This window comes from Phyllobates terribilis, unplaced genomic scaffold, assembly GCF_046119375.1.
Source record: "Phyllobates terribilis strain yellow unplaced genomic scaffold, ASM4611937v1 Scaffold_4__5_contigs__length_816908805, whole genome shotgun sequence".
NCBI lineage: Eukaryota > Metazoa > Chordata > Amphibia > Anura > Dendrobatidae > Phyllobates > Phyllobates terribilis.
The window spans coordinates 673,737,349-673,758,545 of NW_027362764.1; the positions used below are offsets into that span (position 1 = coordinate 673,737,349).

The window sequence follows — 21,197 nt, forward strand, 5'->3', positions numbered from 1 at the left end:
ATCTTTGCACTGGCTGATATGGCTTATAACATATATGAAATCTTCTGCGTATTTGATAGAGTTCACTATGGGGATGACTCAGTCTAGGAGAGTTTGATATTGGCTTTTGGTAAGATTTTACCTTTCCTGGTTTTATAAATTTAGCTTGATTTATTTTCTTTTCACGATTCTCATGTTTTCTAACAGAATCCAGCATCTGCGCACATTCAAATAATTAATTTTTTTGTGATGCCATAACTTGGGAAACTGAATTTAGGAATTTGAATTTTTGTACAAAAGTTGTTATCATATGTTGTACTTTTCCATTTTTGATGAGAGCTTTGTACAACCGTTCAAATATGGACATGAATGTATATGTACATTCCTTCCTACCAATCCTTAGTTTCTGCAGATCTTCTATGTTGGGAAAATCCTTTGTGACACAATAAATCAAATATCTTAATCTGTCCGAATCATTTTCCCATCCATTAGGAGAGTCATTTTCACAGGGCATTAAATGTAAACGTCTGGACAATGTCACAGGAATCCATATTTAAAATAATTGATTCCTCTCCTCATTGGATAAATCAAACTTATCAGAGAATTTATCAAATGTCTCTGAATTTCTACAGGCATGGATTTTGACATCATATTTTGGCATGATTTTGTATAATTTCAGCAAATTTTTCCTCATTTTAATTTGGAGTTGAGCCTGGGTAATTCCAGAATTCTCTGATATTTTTAGTGGCTCTTGTACGTCCGTTCCTCCTACGTCACTCACGTCTCCTCCCACATCACCTAGTATGTCGGTTTCTCGTATGTCAGTCATGTCTCCTCCCATGTCAGGTTTCTGTATGTCCGTCTCTTGGTCAGACCCAAGGTCACCTTCAGTTATAGACACGTGTCTTACTTCTTGTTCATTTTCCACATTACAGTCAGAATCAGTATCACCGTCTTACACTTCTACACTATTTTCCTGCTTAGAAATCTCTAACACAAGACTATGAAAAAAATCTACCAAATGTAGAATATTTCTCAATTTCTGTTTGTCTCTATTTACCAATTTAGAAGTTAACTGTAAATTCTGCAATTCACATTCTTTGTATAAACTGAGCCACAAAACTTCTATGTCATCTCCTACATTAACTTTGAAATTAATATTACTTTGTTTAGCAAAAGAAAAAATTATATCCATATTTTGCTTACCTTAAGATTCCTTGGCTTCTCTTTATCAGCACGTCCTGTCTTCAGTTCGTCTGATTCTTTTCCTGTGTGATTCTGTTCCTTGTTAGTACCTCTGCTTCCTGTCTTTCCTCAGTCTGTAGGTCCTTTCTGCTTCTCGTGAAAAACTAGTGAATTTACTGAAAAGTGAACAACAGCTGTTCAGCTCGTCAGGACTCCCCCCTTGTTCACGGAAGAAATTCACTTACTTAATTTAAAAAGCAAAAAAACAGGACTGGCTGGCTCACCATTGTAAAATAATACTCTTCCTATATTATTTTTTTCTACTGAGGACTTCTCAAAGTATCAATATCACGATATTCTTATAAAAAAATGTATCTATTTATTCTTGGATTGTTCATTAAAAAGAATCAGATTGCAGCAGGTACATACAATAATTAGTTATAAAGTAATTGTCCATTTGTCCATAATTAGCTTAATTGTTGAGATTCACCCATCTTTCCTTGGATCCTGGCTGGTAAATCATGTCTTAGTCCAGCATGTGTCCAGGCCTACATGTCATCTGCTTCTCAGCATGAAGATTCTGTGTCTTGTGGGGTGGGCAGCGCAAGAGAGCCCCCCCATTCTGTACCATGGGCTTTTATAGCCAGTCGTATGGACACCTGTTCTACATATGGTAGTGAACCAAAAATACACACACAAATAGCGCATGTCAACTAGACACGATGGCTGAGGCATAGAACTCAGAAAAATGATTATCGATTAACATTCCAAATGAATTTCCATAACTAACCATTTAACAGAGACCGCCTGGGAATGCCAGGTGCTGTAGGCTTTTGCTTTTTCCTTCCTTCCACCAGCAGGGGGCACTCTCTTCTATGCCTTTTTTCCATTCCCTTTCACAAGTGCACACATTCATTCTCTTTTCTTTTTTTCATTTGCTTTCTCTCTTGCGCTATTTCATCTCTGCGAAATACAAGCATCCTTCTGATCACCGTGGGCCTCCAACATTGTTGCTTATTTACTTTTAATACTAGGCTCCTTTTCACCAGGACCAGCATCTCCCGGGTGGCTGGAGGCAACCACCGGTAACCCCAAGCAGAAGAACTTTGCAGGCAACACGACCCTCCCCCCTGAAGAGCAGCTCAAACTCACTGGCAACCATCTCACCCTCTTCCTTCATTCACCCCTGGACGTCTCGCTCCGCCCCCAAGTTACAGGTCCAGCTTGCTCTTTCTGTCACATTACCGCGATGAAGGGTTTAGCCTGCAGGAGACCCTGCGCCGAGCCATTTTTGAAGACACCTGATGCGGCTGGTGAATCACTGCTAAACAAGCCACACCTGTAGGGATGGCACATACTTTGCATGGACCCTTCGGAGCCCGCCCCGTCACGGCCAGATTGCTCGCCATCAAGCGATCCTGAGAAAGGCTGGCCGGGCGATGGATCGAGCAGCGTCTACTGGCCATACCACCTTGGATACACCCGATCTCGTCTGATCTCGGAAGCAAAGCAGGGCTGGGCTCGGACAGTACTTGAATGGGAGACCTCCTGGGAACACTGGGTGCTGTAGACCATTTTGATGACGTTTTGCCCTACTGCCCAGCTCGGCTAGCATGGAACGGCGCATTGCCGGACACCGACCTTTAGTAACTTAGATGATGGAAGCCCCAAGGCCTCTGAGCCAGTTGGCAGCTAAGTACGCTACCCCGCCGCCCTTCACGCAGGTCTGACACCGAGCTCCTTGCCACGGCTAGGAGTGCTTATTGACTCCGCAGCTCGCCGTGTGGAAATGATGGCGTTAAAAGCACCCGGGGCCGTGAAGGGGCCAGGCTTTCAGCAGGTGCCCAGGGAAGGTTTTGGATGCCGGCCGCCTAGCGAGGGCCAGCAGAAGTAACATGTTTCTCTGCAAAGAAGCTTGTGTAAGCAAGCCAGACGGCTGCCAAAGAGCTAACCTCAGTGCAAGGAAGGCAAGGAAGGAATTGGGGAGGGGGGGGTGATTCCTGCTAGGGCCCTGAAATCATAAAACAGGCAGGAGAGTCTGACGCATGGTGACGGAGAGGTTGTAGGGGCAGATAGGGGGTGTTGTCACGTGCGAGCATGTGTGCATGCTGGCTTGTGTGTGAGAGTGCGCTTCCTAGGTGTGGCGCGCTGCAGACAGTCAAAGGGATTGTTCCCTTTCATTAAAAGTTAATCCCCGGCTGCAGGCTATTAGAAAGCAACTAACCGCGCTATGCTCATCCTACCCGGGTCTACCGGTGAGTCTCGCCTCTGCTCCCGGCCTGTGGTATTGGCCGTGAAGCTGACGTTCCGTCGACAGCGCTGCAGCCGATCACTGAGCTCAGCGGCTCTGAGTGGGGCGTTGTGTCTACAAGACCTTTTAAGGAAGCCAGCAAAAAAATTGAAGAGAAGGGAAAGCACAAAAGGACCTGGTCTTGCTGAGCACTGGAAAGGGCAGCCGGCAGCCAGACGTCAAAGTAGAAAAGCAGCAAGTGAAAGGCTTGTCTCTGCCTACGGCCACACCACCCTGAACACGCCTGATCTCGGAAGGTAAGCAGGGTCGAGCCTGGTTAGTACTTGGATAGGAGACCGCCTGGGAATACCAGGTGCTGTGGTCTTTTGCTTTTTCCTTCCTTCCACCAGCAGGGGGCACTCTCTTCTATGCCTTTTTTCCATTCCCTTTCACAAGTGCACACATTCATTCTCTTTTCTTTTTTTCATTTGCTTTCTCTCTTGCGCTATTTCATCTCTGCAAAATACCAGCATCCTTCTGATCACCGTGGGCCTCCAGCATTGTTGCTTCTTTACTTTTAATACTAGGACCAGCGTCTCCCGCGTGGCTGGAGGCAACCACCGGTAACCCCAAGCAGAAGACCTTTGCAGGCAACACGACCCTCCCCCCTGAAGAGCAGCTCAAAGTCACTGGCAACCATCTCACCCTCTTCCTTCATTCACCCCTGGACGTCTCGCTCTGCCCCCAAGTTACGGGTCCAGCTTGCTCTTTCTGTCACATTACCGCGATGAATGGTTTAGCCTGCAGGAGACCCTGCGAAGAGACATTTTTGAAGACACCTGATGCGGCGGGTGAATCACTGCTAAGCAAACCACACCTGTAGGAATGGCACAGCCTTTGCATGGACCCTTCGGAGCCCGCCCCGTCACGGCCAGATTGCTCGCCACCAAGCGATCCTGAGAAAGGCTGGCCGGGCGATGGATCGAGCAGCAACTACTGGCCATACCACCTTGGATACGCCCGATCTTGTCTGATCTTGGAAGCTAAGCAGGGTTGGGCCTGGTTAGTACTTGGATGGGAGACCGCCTGGGAATTCCAGGTGCATTAGGCTTTTGCTTTTTCCTTCTTTCCACCAGCAGGGGGCACTCTCTTCTATGCCTTTTTTCCATTCCCTTTCACAAGTGCACACATTCATTCTCTTTTCTTTTTTTCATTTGATTTCTCTCTTGCGCTGTTTCATCTCTGCAAAATACCAGCATCCTTCTGATCACCGTGGGCCTCCAGCATTGTTGCTTCTTTATTTTTAATATTAGGACCAGCGTCTATCTCGTGGCTGGAGGCAACCACCGGTAACCCCAAGCAGAAGACCTTTGCAGGCAACACGACCCTCCCCCCTGAAGATCAGCTCAAAGTCACTGGCAACCATCTCACCCTCTTCCTTCATTCACCCCTGGACGTCTCGCTCCGCCCTGAAGTTACGGGTCCAGCTTGCTCTTTCTGTCACATTACCGCGATGAAGGGTTTAGCCTGCAGGAGACCCTGCGCCGAGACATTTTTGAAGACACCTGATGCGGCGGGTGAATCACTGCTAAACAAACCACACCTGTAGGGACGGCACAGCCTTTGCATGGACCCTTCGGAGCCCGCCCCGTCACGGCCAGATTGCTCGCCACCAAGCGATCCTGAGAAAGGCTGGCCGGGCGATGAATCAAGCAGCGTCTGCTGGCCATACCACCTTGGATACGCCCGATCTTGTCTGATCTTGAAAGCAAAGCAGGGCTGGCCTCAGACAGTACTTGGATGGGAGACCTCCTGGAAACACCAGGTGCTGTAGACCATTTTGATGACGTTTTGCCCTACTGCCCAGCTCGGCTAGCATGGAACTGCGCCTTGCCGGACACCGACCTTAAGTAACTTAGATGATGGAAGCCCCAAGGCCTCTGAGCCAGTTGGCAGCTAAGTACGCTACCCCGCCGCCTTCACGCAGGCCTGACACCGAGCTCCTTGCCACGGCTAGGAGTGCTTATTGACTCCGCAGCTCGACGTGTGGAAATGATGGCGTTAAAAGCACCCGGGGCCGTGAAGGGGCCAGGCTTTCAGCAGGTGCCCAGGGAAGGTTTTGGATGCCGGCCGCCTAGCGAGGGCCAGCAGAAGTAACATGTTTCTCTGCAAAGAAGCTTGTGTAACCAAGCCAGATGGCTGACAAAGAGCTAACCTCAGTGCAAGAAAGGCAAGGAAGGAATTGGGGAGGGGGGGGTGATTCCTGCTAGGGCCCTGAAATCATAAAACAGGCAGGAGAGTCTGACGCATGGTGACATAGAGGTTGTAGGGGCAGATAGGGGGTGTTGTCACGTGCGAGCACGTGTGCATGCTGGCTTGTGTGTGAGAGTGCGCTTCCTAGGTGTGGGACGCGCTGCAGACAGTCAAAGGGATTGTTCCCTTTCATTAAAAGTTAATCCCCGGCTGCAGGCTATTAGAAAGCAACTAACCGCGCTCTACTCACCCTACCCGGGTCTACCGGTGAGTCTCGCCTCTGCTCCCGGCCTGTGACATTGGCCGTGAAGCTGACGTTCCTTCGACAGCGCTGCAGCCAATCAGTGAGCTCAGCGGCTCTGAGTGGGGCGTTCTGTCTACAAGACCTTTTAAGGAAGCCAGCAAAAAAATTGAAGAGAAGGGAAAGCACAAAAGGACCTGGTCTTGCTGAGCACTGGAAAGGGCAGCCGGCAGCCAGACGTCAAAGTAGAAAAGCAGCAAGTGAGAGGCTTGTCAATGCCTAGGGCCACACCACCCTGGACACGCCTGATCTCATCTGATCTTGGAAGCTAAGCAGGGTTGGGATTGGTTAGTACTTTGATGTGAGACTGCCTGGGAATACCAGAAGCTATAGGCTTTTGCTTTTGTCTTCCTTCCACCAGCAGGGGGCACTCTCTTCTATGCCTTTTTTCCATTCCCTTTCACAAGTGCACACATTCATTCTCTTTTCTTTTTTTCATTTGCTTTCTCTCTTGCGCTATTTCATCTCTGCAAAATACCAGCATCCTTCTGATCACCGTGGGCCTCCAGCATTGTTGCTTCTTTACTTTTAATACTAGGCTCCTTTTCACCAGGACCAGCGTCTCCCGCGTGGCTGGAGGCAACCACAGGTAACCCCAAGCAGAAGACCTTTGCAGGCAACACGACCCTCCCCCCTGAAGAGCAGCTCAAAGTCACTGGCAACCATCTCACCCTCTTCCTTCATTCACCCCTGGACGTCTCGCTCCGCCCCCAAGTTACGGGTCCAGCTTGCTCTTTCTGTCACATTACCGCGATGACGGGTTTAGCTTGCAGGAGACCCTGCGCCGAGACATTTTTGAAGACACCTGATGCGGCGGGTGAATCACTGCTAAACAAACCACACCTTTAGGGATGGCACAGCCTTTGCATGGACCCTTCGGAGCCCGCCCCGTCACGGCCAGATTGCTCGCCACCAAGCGATCCTGAGAAATTCTGGCCGGGCGATGGATCGAGCAGCGTGTACTGGCCATACCACCTTGGATACGCCCGATCTTGTCTGATCTCGGAAGCAAAGCAGGGCTGGGCTCGGACAGTACTTGGATGGGATACCTCCTGGAAACACCGGGTGCTGTAGACCATTTTGATGACATTTTGCCCTACTGCCCAGCTCGGCTAGCATGGAACGGCACCTTGCCGGACACCGACCTTAAGTAACTTAGATGATGGAAGCCTCAAGGCCTCTGAGCCAGTTGGCAGCTAAGTACGCAACCACGCAGGCCTGACACCGAGCTCCTTGCCACGGCTAGGAGTGCCTATTGACTCCGCAGCTCGCCGTGTGGAAATGATGGCGTTAAAAGCACCCGGGGCCGTGAAGGGGCCAGGCTTAGAGCAGGTGCCCAGGGAAGGTTTTGGATGCCGGCCGCCTAGCGAGGGCCAGCAGAAGTAACATGTTTCTCTGCAAAGAAGCTTGTGTAACCAAGCCAGACGGCTGACAAAGAGCTAACCTCAGTGCAAGGAAGGCAAGGAAGGTGCGGAAGGAATTGGGGAGGGGGGGGTGAATCCTGCTAGGGCCCTGAAATCATAAAACAGGCAGGAGAGTCTGACGCATGGCGACGGAGAGGTTGTAGGGGCAGATAGGGGGTGTTGTCACGTGCGAGCACGTGTGCATGCTGGCTTGTGTGTGAGAGTGCGCTTCCTAGGTGTGGCACGCTGCAGACAGTCAAAGGGATTGTTCCCTTTCATTAAAAGTTAATCCCCGGCTGCAGCCTATTAGAAAGCAACTAACCGCGCTCTACTCACCCTACCCGGGTCTACCGGTGAGTCTCGCCTCTGCTCCCGGCCTGTGGCATTGGCCATGAAGCTGACGTTCCGTCGACAGCGCTGCAGCCAATCAGTGAGCTCAGCGGCTCTGAGTGGGGCGTTGTGTCTGCAAGACCTTTTAAGGAAGCCAGCAAAAAAATTGAAGAGAAGGGAAAGCACAAAAGGACCTGGTCTTGCTGAGCACTGGAAAGGGCAGCCGGCAGCCAGACTTCAAAGTAGGAAAGCAGCAAGTGAGAGGTTTGTCTCCGCCTACGGCCACACCACCCTGAACACGCTCGATCTCATCTGATCTCGGAAGCTAAGCAGGGTCAGGCCTTGTTAGTACTTGGATGGGAGACTGTAAAATAATACTATTCCTGTATTATTTTTTTCTACTGAGGACTTCTCAAAGTATCAATATCACGATATTCTTATAAAAAAATATATCTATTTATTCTTGGATTGTCCATTAAAAAGAATCAGATTGCAGCAGGTACATACAATAATTAGTGATAAAGTAATTGTCCATTTGTCCATAATTAGCTTAATTGTTGAGATTCACCCATCTTTCCTTGGATCCTGGCTGGTAAATCATGTCTTTGTCCAGCATGTGTCCAGGCCTACATGTCATCTGCTTCTCAGTATGAAGATTCTGTGTCTTGTGGGGTGGGCAGAGCAAGAGAGCCCCCCCTTTCTGTACCATGGGCTTTTATAGCCAGTCGTATGGACACCTGTTCTACATATGGTAGTGAACCAAAAATACACACACAAATAGCGCATGTCAACTAGACACGATGGCTGAGGCATAGAACTCAGAAAAATGATTATCGATTAACATTCCAAATGAATTTCCATAATTAACCATTTAACATTTCCCCCTTTTTTGAGAATAAAAGGACTTTAACTGAAATTTCTCAAAAGAAGATACATTCATCAATCATTTTTTCTTTCCTTCTTCCTTGGCAATATCATTAAATTTCCATTATAATAATAATAGTAATAATAGTATCAATATCGGATTATTGCTATATAATGATGTGAATTCATGTTATGGTAAGCCGTGACTAATATTCATTTAATATGTATAATTATACTTCCCTATATCTAAATTGAAGCAATCGCGGGTTCAATCGTCATCATCTGATGTCATCGGGTCGTCGTCTCGTCTTCTTCTTGGTTCTTTTATAACACAGTCTTTAGATGAAAACTCCTTTGAAATAAATTACAGCATGTAGATATTGTACAGTCCATAATTGTGTTCATTATTGTTCAGTCCATAAACTGTACTCTTTATTAGAAAGATCATGTGTGTCAGTTGATAAGAAAACAAAGTCCATGGATGAAATGTAGCTTTAATATCTGTGCAGTGTAACCTGGACATACGTTGGATCGTCTTTGGAATCTTCCGTGTGTCCGCACTGGTCTCGTGTCACTTTTGGAACAGATGTGACGTCTTTGGTCAGTAAAGCAAGGGTTAACTTGACACTTTCCTGCTTTATATAGCACCATAAACAGTACTCAGTCCTTTATATACAGGACACATATGCCAGGTATTACCTGTTCACCAGCTTTCATTGAAGCGTTGCAGGTGATAAGAAACCACTGGAACGTGATGAAACTTGAACACAACACAGTACATATAGGATCATCGTCCTCTGCCGTCCTCGTGATCAGTGGTGTGAATTGTATTGTATGTAATGGACACAGTCTATTATAACACTCAGCATTCACACCTGTTACCTTCTGAGACGTCCGGATGTCAGTTGCTTCTTCTTGTAACTTTTGAGAATCTCTTTGATTTATAAAAATTAAAAGTCTTTATTAAGATAGAATTCATAATTGCGATGTTTTGATTGATGTCTTCATTCCCTAATCTGATACCAAATCTGGCAGTTTTTCCTAACCTATAATATCACAGCGTACCATAGCAATCAGTAATATCCATCTAATTATTATCAAAATATTAAAATAAATTATGTTTGGAATAATAAACAATAATAGATAATAATTCATTATCAATCAAGTTCTCCATATGATAGAACATTTTTATGTCATAGGTGTAATTACATTTTCCAACCCATAGGTGTCAGTGTATTTTGAAAAAACAAGTTTTTATATCTTTATTAAACCAATAATATCAAAGAATGTATACTCCTGAACCAAAATGAATAAATATATGAATGTATGAATGAATGAATGAATGAATAAATGAATGAATGAATTGTTGTGTTTACTCAGAAAATGTAAACATTTTTTTCCTTAGCAATATATATTTAATGAAGCAATACTCTTGTATTAGACATTACTTTATTAAATATTAATGTGTTTTCTCAATTGAGATATTGAACTCAAATAAAATCAGATGAGAATTAAAAAATGAAAATGAAAAAATAGAAAAATAAGAAGTATAAAGTAAGAATAAAATTTTAAAAATGAAAAATAAAATTAAGAGTAAAAATAAGAATAAAAATAAAAATAAGGCCTTTAAATTTTAATGACAAATGCAGAGTAATTATATTCTCCATAAAAAATACCCTTATATCTCCATTATCTGGATGATTTCATATTTGTCATAACCTTGTACCACCAAAAAATATTAAATTATGCAACTTTGCATGTAATACCCTTCTTAATTATACCATAGTACCTTATTATTATTTCTTCTTTATTAAAATGTGTGGAAAATAAGTATTGATCAAAAGTGATTATGTAATCAGGATCAAAAACACATTTTCCCCCTTAATACCAAAAATATTATTTTATAAAATTTATGTATATATCAGAACCAAATTAAAAATAATTATTCTACTAGAAATATTGTGCATAAATTTCATATCGATGAGTAGCATAGATTTGACTAAAGAGAGGTGTGTACCTATTTAGGTAACCATTCAAAATAATATTATAGTTATTCAAGAATATTATCATGTGGAAAATTATTCTAAATATAAATTTGCTTTGTAAACCATTTTGATGTGTGGTTGCCCTTATCCACTATTAGTTAAATCAAGAAATAATAATTATTAAAGAAATATAGAAATATATATATGTAGATAATACCTAATTATGTATTATAATTTCCTCAGAATTAAATATATTTTTGTACCTTCATATAAAGAAACATTTTTTTTTTCAAACATACAAACATACGAGGCCTCTGTCACATCAATCACACTTAGCAGCTGCTGATTTACTCATCTGTCACCTTCACTCTGACATTCACAGATCTGTTCAACTCAAACATTCCACATATGAAGTTTTATATATATATATATATATTTAACCCAAAATTGTTGCATCCCAATTTATTAATGTGCATTGCCATATCAATTGAATATCTTTATATTTCTTTGAATATTCCCCAAGTACATATTATATAATATGAGAGTAAGTCACTGGAATTTCAGACACTTGAAAAAACTCTTGTCTTAGATTCTTTTTTCACTGGCTGCCCGGTCTTAAGTTACATCAGTTGAAAATAGAATGAATGGGATCCTATACTATTAGCTCAAAGTTCAAAGGCCGCAGCTGTCACACGTCATGCTGTAAAGCTACTTTAATTTGCATGAACACTTCTTGCACAGAAAATATTAGCAACACAAAAGAATTAATAAGTATTACATATATATTATAGTTCAACTAGATATATTGTTATTATTTTAAAATGTTATACACATAAAATCATGCAATTTTTTCACTTCCTGTGTGAATAAAGAAATAAATCCATTTTAGAGTTCTTTGATCAAATCCTGCTTTGGAATGAAAACTCTAAGGAAATATAAGAAAATAAAATTAAATATCAAATTCATACAGAAACAGAATTATTTAAATATCTTATACATATATTGGTTGGTTCTAATGTAATTTAAAATATTGCTACTTAAATTTATATATATGAAGTTCTAATTTATTAATTAATATATATATATATTTTATAAACGTATATATAAATACAATTATACGCAATCTCTACTTAGACAAGTGTATATATATGTATATATATATATATATATATATATATATGAACTATTAGAATCTATGTAACTACAATTTTACTGTATAAGATTATAAATAAATATTGAGACACTTTGATACAACATTATAATTGGAGTTTTTCCTTAGCTACTCCCTAAACCAAATCTTCTGTCTCTCTCAAATATCCCCAGGAACGCCCTATTTAGGAAAGACATTTTTCTATCCTTCAAAACCTCAGAGAACTGCCTGTTCTTCTGTCCACATTACATGACGTCACTGTGAGTTGGTCGTCTCACCTGTCTCTGTCCATCAGTTTCAGCCATTTTCCTTTTTAGAGAATCACAGTTCTGACTGAGAATTAACTCATTCTGTGGAGAGATGGATCTTTGCACTGGCTGATATGGCTTATAACATATATGAAATCTTCTGCGTATTTGATAGAGTTCACTATGGGGATGACTCAGTCTATGAGAGTTTGATATTGGCTTTTGGTAAGATTTTACCTTTTCTGGTTTTATAAATTTAGCTTGATTTATTTTCTTTTCACGATTCTCATGTTTTCTAACAAAATCCAGCATCTGCGCACATTCAAATAATGAATTTTTTTGTGATGCCATAACTTGGGAAACTGAATTTAGGAATTTGAATTTTTGTACAAAAGTTGTTATCATATGTTGTACTTTTCCATTTTTGATGAGAGCTTTGTACAACCGTTCAAATATGGACATGAATGTAAATGTACATTCCTTCCTACCAATCCTTAGTTTCTGCAGATCTTCTATGTTGGGAAAATCCTTTGTGACACAATAAATCAAATATCTTAATCTGTCCGAATCATTTTCCCATCCATTAGGAGAGTCATTTTCACAGGGCATTAAATGTAAACGTCTGGACAATGTCACAGGAATCCATATTTTAAATAATTGATTCCTCTCCTCATTGGATAAATCAAACTTATCAGAGAAGCTCTCAAATGTCTCTGAATTTCTACAGGCATGGATTTTGACATCATATTTTGGCATGATTTTGTATAATTTCAGCAAATTTTTCCTCATTTTAATTTGGAGTTGAGCCTGGGTAATTCCAGAATTCTCTGATATTTTTAGTGGCTCTTGTACGTCCGTTCCTCCTACGTCACTCACGTCTCCTCCCACATCACCTAGTATATCGGTTTCTCGTATGTCAGTCATGTCTCCTCCCATGTCAGGTTTCTGTATGTCCGTCTCTTGGTCAGACCCAAGGTCACCTTCAGTTACAGACACGTGTCTTACTTCTTGTTCATTTTCCACATTACAGTCAGAATCAGAATCACCGTCTGACACTTCTACACTATTTTCCTGCTTAGAAATCTCTAACACAAGACTATGAAAAAAATCTACCAAATGTAGAATATTTCTCAATTTCTGTTTGTCTCTATTTACCAATTTAGAAGTTAACTGTAAATTCTGCAATTCACATTCTTTGTATAAACTGAGCCACAAAACTTCTATGTCATCTCTTACATTAACTTTGAAATTAATATTACTTTGTTTAGCAAAAGAAGAAATTATATCCATATTTTGCTTACCTTAAGATTCCTTGGCTTCTCTTTATCAGCACGTCCTGTCTTCAGTTCGTCTGATTCTTTTCCTGTGTGATTCTGTTCCTTGTTAGTACCTCTGCTTCCTGTCTTTCCTCAGTCTGTAGGTCCTTTCTGCTTCTCGTGACAAACTAGTGAATTTACTGACACGTGAACAACAGCTGTTCAGCTCGTCAGGACTCCCCCCTTGTTCACGGAAGAAATTCACTTACTTATTTTAAAAAACAAAAAAACAGGACTGGCTTGGTCACCATTGTAAAATAATACTCTTCCTGTATTATTTTTTTCTACTGAGGCCTTCTCAAAGTATCAATATCACGATATTCTTATAAAAAAATGTATCTATTTATTCTTGGATTGTCCATTAAAAAGAATCAGATTGCAGCAGGTACATACAATAATTATTTATAAAGTAATTGTCCATTTATCCATAATTAGCTTAATTGTTGAGATTCACCCATCTTTCCTTGGATCCTGGCTGGTAAATCATGTCTTTGTCCAGCATGTGTCCAGGCCTACATGTCATCTGCTTCTCACCATGAAGATTCTGTGTCTTGTGGGGTGGGCAGAGCAAGAGAGCCCCCCCTTTCTGTACCATGGGCTTTTATAGCCAGTCGTATGGACAACTGTTCTACATATGGTAGTGAACCAAAAATACACATACAAATAGCGCATGTCAACTAGACACGATGGCTGAGGCATAGAACTAAGAAAAATGATTATCGATTAACATTCCAAATGAATTTCCATAATTAACCATTTAACAGAGACCGCCTGGGAATGCCAGGTGCTGTAGGCTTTTGCTTTTTCCTTCCTTCCACCAGCAGGGGGCACTCTCTTTTATGCCTTTTTTCCATTCCCTTTCACAAGTGCACACGTTCATTCTCTTTTCTTTTTTTCATTTGCTTTCTCTCTTGCGCTATTTCATCTCTGCAAAATACCAGCATCCTTCTGATCACCGTGGGCCTCCAGCATTGTTGCTTATTTACTTTTAATACTAGGCTCCTTTTCACCAGGACCAGCGTCTCCCTGGTGGCTGGAGGCAACCACCGGTAACCCCAATCAGAAGACCTTTGCAGGCAACACGACCCTCCCCCCTGAAGAGCAGCTCAAAGTCACTGGCAACCATCTCACCCTCTTCCTTCATTCACCCCTGGACGTCTCGCTCCACCCCCAAGTTACGGGTCCAGCTTGCTCTTTCTGTCACATTACCGCGATGAAGGGTTTAGCCTGCAGGAGACCCTGCGCCGAGCCATTTTTGAAGACACCTGATGCGGCGGGTGAATCAGTGCTAAACAAACCACACCTGTAGGGACGGCACAGCCTTTGCATGGACCCTTCGGAGCCCGCCCCGTCACGGCCAGATTGCTCGCCATCAAGCGATTCTGAGAAAGGCTGGCCGGGCGATGGATCAAGCAGCGTCTACTGGCCATACCACCTTGGATACGCTCGATCTCGTCTGATCTCGGAAGCAAAGCAGGGCTGAGATCAGACAGTACTTGAATGGTAGACCACCTGGGAAGACCGGGTGCTGTAGACCATTTTGATGACGTTTTGCCCTACTGCCCAGCTCGGCTAGCATGGAACGGCGCCTTGCCGGACACCGACCTTAAGTAACTTAGATGATGGAAGCCCCAAGGCCTCTGAGCCAGTTGGCAGCTAAGTACGCTACCCCGCCGCCCTTCACGCAGGCCTGACACCAAGCTCCTTACCACGGCTAGGAGTGCTTATTGACTCCGCAGCTCGCCGTGTGGAAATGATGGCGTTAAAAGCACCCAGGGCCGTGAAGGGGCCAGACTTTCAGCAGGTGCCCAAGGAAGGTTTTGGATGCCGGCCGCCTAGCGAGGGCCAGCAGAAATAACATGTTTCTCTGCAAAGAAGCTTGTGTAACCAAGCCAGACGGCTGCCAAAGAGTTAACCTCAGTGCAAGGAAGGCAAGGAAGGTAAGGAAGGTGCGAAAGGAATTGGGGAGGGGGGGGGTGATTCCTGCTAGGGCCCTGAAATCATAAAACAGGCAGGAGAGTCTGACGCATGGTGACGGAGAGGTTGTAGGGGCAGATAGGGGGTGTTGTCACGTGCGAGCACGTGTGCATGCTGGCTTGTGTGTGAGAGTGCGCTTCCTAGGTGTGGCGCGCTGCAGACAGTCAAAGGGATTGTTCCCTTTCATTAAAAGTTAATCCCCGACTGCAGGCTATTAGAAAGCAACTAACCGCGCTCTACTCACCCTACCCGGGTCTACCGGTGAGTCTCGCCTCTGCTCCCGGCCTGTGGCATTGGCCGTGAAACTGACGTTCCGTCGACAGCGCTGCAGCCGATCAGTGAGCTTAGCGGCTCTGAGTGGGGCGTTGTGTCTACAAGACCTTTTAAGGAAACCAGCAAAAAAATTGAAGAGAAGGGAAAGCACAAAAGGACCTGGTCTTGCTGAGCACTGGAAAGGGCAGCCGGCAGCCATACTTCAAAGTAGATAAGCAGCAAGTGAAAGGCTTGTCTCTGCCTGATCTCGTCTGATTTCAGAAGCTAAGCAGGGTCAGGCCTGGTTAGTACTTGGATGGGAGACCACTTGGGAATACCAGGTCCTGTAGGCTTTTGCTTTTTCCTTCCTTCCACCAGCAGGGGGCACTCTCTTCTATGCCTTTTTTCCATTCCCTTTCACAAGTGCACACATTCATTCTCTTTTCTTTTTTTCATTTGCTTTCTCTCTTGCGCTATTTCTTCTCTGCAAAATACCACCATCCTTCTGATCACCGTGGGCCTCCAGCATTGTTGCTTCTTTACTTTTAATACTAGGCTCCTTTTCACCAGGACCAGCGTCTCTCGCGTGGCTGGAGGCAAACACCGGTAACCCCAAGCAGAAGACCTTTGCAGGCAACACGACCCTCCCCCCTGAAGAGCAGCTCAAAGTCATTGGCAACCATCTCACCCTCTTCCTTCATTCACCCCTGGACGTCTCGCTCCGTCCCCAAGTTTCGGGTCCAGCTTGCTCTTTCTGTCACATTACCGCGATGAAGGGTTTAGCCTGCAGGAGACCCTGCGCCGAGACATTTTTGAAGACACCTGATGCGGCGGGTGAATCACTGCTAAATAAACCACACCTGTAGGGATGGCACAGCCTTTGCATGGACCCTTCGGAGCCTGCCCCGTCACGGCCAGATTGCTCACCACCAAGCGATCCTGAGAAAGGCTGGCCGGGTGATGGATTGAGCAGCGTCTACTGGCCATACCACCTTGGATACGCCTGATCTCGTCTGATCTCGGAAGCAAAGCAGGGCTGGGCTCGTACAGTACTTGGATGGGATAACTCCTAGGAACACCGGGTGCTGTAGACCATTTTGATGAAGTTTTGCCCTACTGCCCAGCTCGGCTAGCATGGAACGGCGCCTTGCCGGACACCGACCTTAAGTAACTTAGTTGATGGAAGCCCCAAGGCCTCTGAGCCAGTTGGCAGCTAAGTACGCTACCCTGCCGCCTTCACGCAGGCCTGACACCGAGCTCCTTGCCATGGCTAGGAGTGCTTATTGACTCCGCAGCTCGCCGTGTGGAAATGATGGTGTTAAAAGCACCCGGGGGCGTGAAGGGGCCAGGCGTTCAGCAGGTGCCCAGGGAAGGTTTTGGATGCCGGCTGCCTAGCGAGGGCCAGCAGAAGTAACATGATTCTCTGCAAAGAAGCTTGTGTAACCAAGCCAGACGGCTGCCAAAGAGCTAACCTCAGTGCAAGGAAGGCAAGGAAGGTGCGGAAGGAATTGGGGAGGGGGGGGTGATTCCTGCTAGGGCCCTGAAATCATAAAACAGGCAGGAGAGTCTACCGCATGGTGACGGAGAGGTTGTAGAGGCAGATAGGGGGTGTTATCACGTGCGAGCACGTGTGCATGCTGGCTTGTGTGTGAGAGTGCGCTTCCTAGGTGTGGCGCGCTGCAGACAGTCAAAGGGATTGTTCCCTTTCATTAAAAGTTAATCCCCGGCTGCAGCCTATTAGAAAGCAACTAACCGCGCTCTACTCACCCTACCCGGGTCTACAGGAGAGTCTCGCCTCTGCTCCCGGCCTGTGGCATTGGCCGTGAAGCTGACGTTCCGTCGACAGCGCTGCAGCCGATCAGTGAGCTCAGCGGCTCTGAGTGGGGCGTTGAGTCTACAAGACCTTTTAAGGAAGCCAGCCAAAAAATTGAAGAAAAGGGAAAGCACAAAAGGACCTGGTCTTGCTGAGCACTGGAAAGGGCAGCCAGCAGCCAGACGTCAAAGTAGAAAAGCAGCAAGTGAGAGGCTTGTTTGTGCCTTGAAAGTAGAAAAGCAGCAAGTGAGAGGCTTGCCAGTGCCTACCACCAAACCACCCTGAACACGCCCGATCTTGTCTGATTTTGGAAGCTAAGCAGGATTGGGCCTGGTTAGTACTTGGATGGGAGACCACCTGGGAATACCAGGTGCTGTTGGCTTTTGCTTTTTCTTTCCTTCCACCAGCAGGGGGTACTCTCTTCTATGCCTTTTTTCCATTCCCTTTCACAAGTGCACACATTCCTTCTCTTTTCTTTTTTTCATTTGCTTTCTCTCTTGCGCTATTTCATCTCTGCAAAATACCAGCATCCTTCTGATCACCGTGGGCCTCCAGCATTGTTGCTTCTTTACTTTTAATACTAGGCTCCTTTTCACCAGGACCAGCGTCTCCCGCGTGGCTGGAGGCAACCACCGGTAACCCCAAGCAGAAGACCTTTGCAGGCAACACGACCCTCCCCCCTGAAGAGCAGCTCAAAGTCACTGGCAACCATCTCACCCTCTTCCTTCATGCACCACTGGACGTCTCGCTCCGCCCCCAAGTTACGGGTCCAGCTTGCTCTTTCTGTCACATTACCGCAATGAAGGGTTTAGCCTGCAGGAGACCCTGCGCCGAGACATTTTTGAAGACACCTGATGCGGCGAGTGAATCACTGCTAAACAAACCACACCTGTAGGGACGGCACAGCCTTTGCATGGACCCTTCGGAGCCCGCCCCGTCACGGCCAGATTGCTCTCCACCAAGCGATCCTGAGAAAGGCTTGCCGGGCGATGGATCGAGCAGCGTCTACTGGCCATACCACCTTGGATACACCTGATCTTGTCTCATTTTGGAAGCAAAGCAGGGCTGGGCTCGGACAGTACTTGGATGGGAGACCTCCTGTGAACACCGGGTGCTGTAGGCCATTTTGATGACATTTTGCCCTACTGCCCAGCTCGGCTAGCATGGAACGGCGCCTTGCCGGACACCGACCTTAAGTAACTTAGATGATAGAAGCCCCAAGGCCTCTGAGCCAGTTAGCATCTAAGTACGCTACCCCGCCGCCTTCACACAGGCCTGACACCGAGCTCCTTGCCACGGCTAGGAGTGCTTATTGACTCCGCAGCTTGCCCTGTGGAAATAATGGCGTTAAAAGCACCCGGGACCGTGAAGGGGCCAGGCTTTCAGCAGGTGCCCAGGGAAGGTTTTAGATGCCGGCCGCCTAGCGAGGGCCAGCAGAAGTAACATGTTTCTCTGCAAAGAAGGTTGTGTAACCAAGCCAGACGGCTGGTAAGGAGCTAACCTCAGTGCAAGCAAGGTGCGGAAGGAATTGGGGAGGGGGGGGTGATTCCTGCTAGGGCCCTGAAATCATAAAACAGGCAGGAGAGTCTGACGCATGGTAACGGAGAGGTTGTAGAGGCAGATAGGGGGTGTTGTCAGGTGCGAGCACGTGTGCATGCTGGCTTGTTTGTGAGAGTGCGTTTTCTAGGTGTGGCGCGCTGCAGACAGTCAAAGGGATTGTTCCCTTTCATTAAAAGTTAATCCCCGGCTGCAGGCTATTAGAAAGCAACTAACCACGCTCTACTCACCCTACCCGGGTCTACCGGTGAGTCTCGCCTCTGCTCCCGGCCTGTGGCATTGGCCGTGAAGCTGACGTTCCGTCGACAGCGCTGCAGCCGATTACTGAGCTCAGCGGCTCTGAGTGGGGCGCTGTGTCTACAAGACCTTTTAAGGAAGCCAGCAAAAAAATTGAAGAGAAGGGAAAGCACAAAAGGACCTGGTCTTTGCTGAACACTGGAAAGGGCATCCGGCAGCCAGACTTCAAAGTAGAAAAGCAGCAAGTGAGAGGCTTGTGCCTGCCTACGGCTACACCACCCTGAACACATGTGATCTCAGAAGCAAAGCAGGGTCAGGCCTGGTTAGTACTTGGATGGGAGACCACCTGGGAATACCAGGCACTGTAGGCTTTTGCTTTTTCCTTCCTTCCACCAGCAGGGGGCACTCTCCTCTATGCCTTTTTTCTATTCCCTTTCACAAGTGCACACTAGTGTTGAGCCACCCCCGTAGTGTTCGAGTTCGGTTCGGTTCGTCGAACACCGTTAAAACCAATGGCAGGCAATCAAAAATACATAGAAACACATAGAAAACACCTTCAAAGGTGTCCAAAAGCTGACAAACTGCTCAGAAAACATAACTAACACATGGAAAAGTGACAAGTACATATAGTCATGCGAAAATAAAAGAGGTGGAGGAGTAAAAGGAGGGGGAGACACAGATATAGGCATGTCATGCCCTTCTAAAATCCAAAAAGTGAGAAGCCGATACGGCCAGTCCGCTCCTGCCCGTACCACCTCCGTGTCGCCGGGTTTGTGCCAGAGCCGCAGTGAACCCTGACGGCCAGCCCCCCTCTCCCAATACTGGTGCCTGTCCGCTGGTGAGTCGAGCGAGCCCCCCTGTGGTGGAGGCAGCTCTAAGCTTTTTAATTTAAATTGTCTCTCTAATTTGAATGAATACACTTTAAATCCATTTACAAGGATCTATTGGAGGGCAAGTCTCATGCCAGCAGCCGCGGTAATTCCAGCTCCAGTAGCGTCCACTAAAGCTGCTGCAGTTAAAAAGCTTTTATAAGGATCGAGCTCGGCTGTCCACCGCAAGGCATCCTACTGCCAGTCCCAGCCCCTATGCCTTGGGGTGCCTCCTGATGCTCTTCACTAAGTATCCCATGGTCCCGAATCATTTCCTTTGAAAAAATTAAGTGTCTAAACTACAGGTGGTGTAGCTTGCTTAACAGCCGGGATAATCCGCTGACTAGCAGACACTGCTACTAGGCACAAAGTATTTCCTGGGCTAGATGCAGTTAAAAATTTGTAATTAGATACTCTCGTTGGATGCTGAGAAAGCATTCCATAGAGTCTCCTGGCATGCCATATATGATTCTCTTAAAAAGCTTGGGGTAGGGGTCTAGGGGACCCTTTTATAGCCAAAATCACGGCCCTGTATCGCAATACGTCACCTAGGCTGAATATAAATGGAACTGTAGCACCCTGAGGGCTCGGTTGCTACAGACGTATTGCACCTCACCCAGAGGTGTGATATCTCACTCTCAGGTAAGGATGGAGTGTGGATCAGGACCCGACACCTGCATGCATTACACCACATTGCCGTGGGGCAGGGCGACCAATATGCCCCTGAGATGGGCACGACAGTCCCTGTCCCTGGCTGGAGTGGGGGGAGGGAACACTGAGGAAGGGGAACCCTGTAGTGCAGGAGCAGGGAGGAAGCAGTTCCTGGGTGCATTGAGAAGGGAGTATAAAAGGTGGGCACCATCTTAGTTCAGTGCAGAGAAGTCTGAGCAGAAGTGGCAGGGAGCAGGGGCTCTGCATGAGCTCTGCTCCGGAGGCGGGCCTAGTAACAGAGGCCCAGACCTGGAAGAGGGAGAAGGAAGGAAGAGGAGCGGAGAAGGCTCCAGGAACGAGGAATGAAGGGATCCCAGGGGTGCGGACGGGCGAGTCGCCACCGCACGCCCGAATCCACCTGCGTGGAGGGGTCAGGCCAAAGGGGGAGACCGGTCCCCGAACTAGTGGAGGCAGGAAACGACCCTCAGCTAGAAACCGGAGGCTCTGACATTTTATGTGGCGCAGCCCCTCGCTACACCCGCTAGGAAGGCACCACATAGGGTCAGGGAAACTGGCGCCAAGTTTACCAAGAGGAGG

The 21,197-nt window shown here is 46.0% G+C and overlaps 1 non-coding gene and 10 pseudogenes across 1 annotated transcript; all 11 read left to right on the plus strand.

Moving 5' to 3' along the window:
• Positions 1-2,617: 2,617 nt before the first annotated feature.
• LOC141267156 (5S ribosomal RNA) lies at positions 2,618-2,737 on the plus strand. The gene has a single exon (XR_012321170.1). It is a non-coding gene; the product is annotated as a 5S ribosomal RNA (ribosomal RNA).
• Positions 2,738-3,670: 933 nt separating this feature from the next.
• LOC141269952 (5S ribosomal RNA) lies at positions 3,671-3,779 on the plus strand (annotated as a pseudogene).
• Positions 3,780-4,386: 607 nt separating this feature from the next.
• Positions 4,387-4,504, plus strand: LOC141268474 (5S ribosomal RNA; annotated as a pseudogene).
• Positions 4,505-5,111: 607 nt separating this feature from the next.
• On the plus strand, positions 5,112-5,231 carry LOC141270199 (5S ribosomal RNA; annotated as a pseudogene).
• A 934-nt stretch (positions 5,232-6,165) lies between these two features.
• Positions 6,166-6,284, plus strand: LOC141269517 (5S ribosomal RNA; annotated as a pseudogene).
• A 621-nt stretch (positions 6,285-6,905) lies between these two features.
• Positions 6,906-7,025, plus strand: LOC141269111 (5S ribosomal RNA; annotated as a pseudogene).
• A 7,636-nt stretch (positions 7,026-14,661) lies between these two features.
• LOC141269869 (5S ribosomal RNA) lies at positions 14,662-14,781 on the plus strand (annotated as a pseudogene).
• A 1,666-nt stretch (positions 14,782-16,447) lies between these two features.
• LOC141269281 (5S ribosomal RNA) lies at positions 16,448-16,567 on the plus strand (annotated as a pseudogene).
• Positions 16,568-17,549: 982 nt separating this feature from the next.
• On the plus strand, positions 17,550-17,668 carry LOC141268634 (5S ribosomal RNA; annotated as a pseudogene).
• Positions 17,669-18,289: 621 nt separating this feature from the next.
• Positions 18,290-18,409, plus strand: LOC141270205 (5S ribosomal RNA; annotated as a pseudogene).
• A 933-nt stretch (positions 18,410-19,342) lies between these two features.
• LOC141270071 (5S ribosomal RNA) lies at positions 19,343-19,451 on the plus strand (annotated as a pseudogene).
• The last annotated feature ends 1,746 nt before the right edge of the window (positions 19,452-21,197 follow it).